The following is a 3,733-nucleotide window of genomic DNA, read 5'->3' as shown; positions in this document are numbered from 1 at the left end:
AAAGTGACATGTCATTTGAGATGCTGCCTAGTCAGAGCTATTTATGCAATATATGCTCCTCTCTGTGGTTTTCCTTGCATTACTACCGTACTAATCCATGTTTAATTGTGTTCTGGACGTCATGCCCAAAATCAAAATGGTATAAACTTTTGTTAGCTATGATGTAAAGAGTATGGAGCGTAAAACAAGAGAGAGGTATCATGTGGAGAGAGATTGAGTGCAAAGACCAGAAAAACAATATAGAGATGACAATCATTCTACAATCTTCTCCAACTAGACTAGTGGTGACTACATCACCCAATAATAATAAATAAAAAAAAATCAATGCGTAGACGACATGTGTTTCAGAACTTTGGATTTCTTTATATTGAATTATCCCAAGTATTTTCCCATCCAAACTCATTTAGAACAATCGATATATACGCATTCATACAATACTGCCTGTGTTCATACAACTAAATTGTGTTGTGGCCACTCAAAAGAGAAAATTTTCAATATATTTACATTACATTGTGTGATGAATGATGATAACTTAGTTCGCAAGAAATAGCTCCATTAGCAAATTTGCAGGGTATATCGTCAAGAATGTCTCCAGGCAACAATCCATATTCAATTGCCTAAATAAACAAAAGATCAGTTATAAAGCAAATTAAGAAGGGGCGGTATACATGACTTGCTTAATTATAATAGACGTAGAAGAAATTTACATGCTCAAAGGTATATCCTCGGAGGGAAAAATTACTGGCGGCATAAAATACAAAAGATGACCAACTGCTCTGACTCTTGCTCTGACTATTTTCAAGACCAAAATATAGGAGACACCCTTTTGTCATTTTTCCCTAAAAAAAACTAGAATATTACATCATAAATCCCAGGTCTTAGGCCACTATTTACTTTGTAAAACCAATTGCTGCTTTTATATTGCAGCATCTACGTTTGTCATCACATTGCGCAGAATGAACAATTATGTTGTAAATAAGAAGCAGTACATAAAGACGAAGCTCCTAAAGAGAAAATAGGGAACAGTCTATAACAAAATGTAGGCACCTAATATGCGACAGAATTCAAAACAAATTAATAAAATAACTACATCTTAACATGACCAAACATGTGACAAACACAAACACCAAGATTGTTGACCGAAAATAACTAGGTTAAGCTTTAAAACATGAGAATACTTACTGAGAAGAACATCTTAGATGCCCTATCATATGGCTGCAACACCTTAGGCACAAATTTGAGCACCTACAAGGTCAACATGACATTCTAATATTAGTTGATAGGCAATCATAGTAAATAGGTCTTAAACAATGTAATCTGAGGAAAAATTATGACAGGACTCGATTTAAATGAAAACAAACCTCAGAAGGCTTTCCTACAGAAAAGCCATCACAAAACAAGTTCAGAGAAAAAAAACACCTCCTGGTCTGCCATAGACAAATTTAAATGAGATCAGTATAAAGTATAAACCAACTCTTTATTGACAAAATAAACTATGCCGACAACTTGTATCACCTTGTGAGGAGACATATGATCCAGATTGAAGTAACCTATTCGAATCTTGGATGGTGTTTTCGATTTGAAAGTTTGTAGGAACGCTGGCCACTTTAAATGTTCAAAGATTTTTGCGTAAACTACATTCTAATGCAGTTCATTTGCCTTTACTTGTTTTGTTTTTGTAGAACGTTATGTAGACTTCTTTATTTTGCACACTTGCATTGCAATTGTATTGGTGCTTAACTGGAGTGCTTGATATATATATATGGATAATGGATCTGTGAGCTTCAACACAAAAGGGTGTTTTGTTGGTTTTCTTTATTGGATGTAAAGGGTTATTCATTGAAGACATTAACCAAGAACACCACACACGCGACGCTTGTTTTGTTTTTATAATTTTCTTGCTCAGTGTGTGCTAGGGGAGTGGCTATTGGACTTGCTCACAATATCTTCCCACAGTATGTCTTTCTATATCTTCTTTTCATTTCTTTTCTCTAACTCAATAATATTTGAAGGCTTGCAATGAAAATGAATGGCAAATTGGCAGTGAAGGATTTCTTTCCAATTTTATCCATACGTCTCTCTCTACATCTCTATGACTCTAGGGGAACTTCTGCAACCCTGACCCTGTATAAAAACAATAAAGGAAAATTAATTCTTTCCAACGATGGGGTGTCTAGTATGGTGGAATAACTCAATAAAGTGGGTCTGATGGTTTGTTTCAGTTGTACAACTGGAAGTCTTAGTCTCTTAAGAGTTAGTGTGAAGCCATTGATATTTGCCTTGATATTTCCCATTTTAAGAGTCAGTGATGGAATCTTACATCTGATATGATTCCATTGACTAAAATCACATTGCACTGTGTACCTAGCAATATTCATAATAATTGGTGTTTTACAATGGTTACAAACCGATACAATAATCTAAAATCCTGTAGGTGAAATGTAGTAGCTAATTTGAATTTCCTGTACAGGTGACAACAAACCAAAATATGAAAATGTCAAAACAAATGCAGAATCTAAACAGTGATTGGCATCAGCGCTAGTTAATCTGATCCTCTATTTAGACTTAGAGTAGCAACAAGAAGTAAGCTATAGATATTTTATCAACTCAGACGTGTCAATAGGACTGCTCCTGACGTTGATCGTCTCCCCGTTTCAGAATTGCACTCCAGAGAATATAGAGTCAGTCGCACGGAAAATTCGGAATTTTTATCGGAAATATTTCTAATTTTCATTTTTCGACCCTTAAATCATTATTTCGAATCGATGTCTTAAAAAAACCGACATATTCGATGGAATTTCGATATTCGGTAAAATCACGAACTCAGGAAAATATGGCACCCGTACCGCCCTACGTACTCTACTGGCCGCTATATTTTTCTCAGTCCACTTCCACGTCCAAATCAAAGTATTCTCGTCCCCAGAAAAAAAAATCGAAGAAATTGTCATGGATGCTGAGAAAGAGTTAGATATAGCAGTGTTGGATCAGCATATAGCAAAGTTGAATCATTGTGTTTTGTCAAATTTTACTTGTGAAACCGTCGCTAAAGCATTGCATCAAATCAGACGAAATAGGGGAGCCCGAGTTGATGAAGTTTTTAATGATCGCGGTTGTTTGGGTTTATTACTTCAACTAGCAGAAGGTTTGACAACTGTTAGTGAAACTTCATCAAGTATCAATATTTTTCATGAGTTTCTGTTAGATATTTTACCTCACAATCTGGGGTGGAGTAGACAATCGTGCCTAATGGATGGAATGATTGGAGATGTTAATTACATACGGAAGTGATACAGCGGAACGTCTTCTCTCCATTATTCAAGATATATCTAGCCAGCCATAAGCAATGGTGGGAGCATAGACCTAATTTTGTTTATAGGTTAGAGAACCAACACTCTACCTATTTCAGATTTATTTCTTAAAAATTTAGGAAATGTATGTTGGAGTGGTCTACCCAAGGCCCTCACAAATGTATACAGTTTTTTTCTTTGCTATCTAATACAATTACCCTTTAGCAAAAAAAAAGATATATCTAGCCGAGATAACTTGTTTTGAACGTCAAGTTGAAGTTGTTGTTGGTCCTAAGTTTCTGAAATTAAAGAGGTTAGTCAATAATGGTTACTCATATGTATCTTTACATGCCTATAGGTTCAATACAAAGTTTAACTAATACATATGCCTTTGTGTGTTTTCTTACTCATTTCCTTACTGTACAGGTCCATTGAAGAGCTGTTTG

At 35.2% G+C, this 3,733-nt stretch overlaps 1 long non-coding RNA gene across 1 annotated transcript; it reads right to left on the bottom strand.

The window, feature by feature from the left end:
• Window positions 1-322: 322 nt before the first annotated feature.
• LOC147500467 (uncharacterized) lies at window positions 323-1,413 on the bottom strand. The gene is made up of 3 exons (XR_015194839.1): window positions 1,362-1,413; window positions 1,183-1,245; window positions 323-617 (listed from the first exon to the last, which is right to left on the bottom strand). It is a non-coding gene; the product is annotated as an uncharacterized LOC147500467 (long non-coding RNA).
• Between the last annotated feature and the right edge of the window lie 2,320 nt (window positions 1,414-3,733).

Source organism: Coptis chinensis, chromosome 5, assembly GCF_015680905.1.
Source record: "Coptis chinensis isolate HL-2020 chromosome 5, ASM1568090v1, whole genome shotgun sequence".
Taxonomy (NCBI): Eukaryota; Viridiplantae; Streptophyta; class Magnoliopsida; order Ranunculales; family Ranunculaceae; genus Coptis; species Coptis chinensis.
The sequence above is the reverse complement of the archived record's forward strand: the minus strand, read 5'-3'. Positions and strand labels throughout refer to the sequence as shown.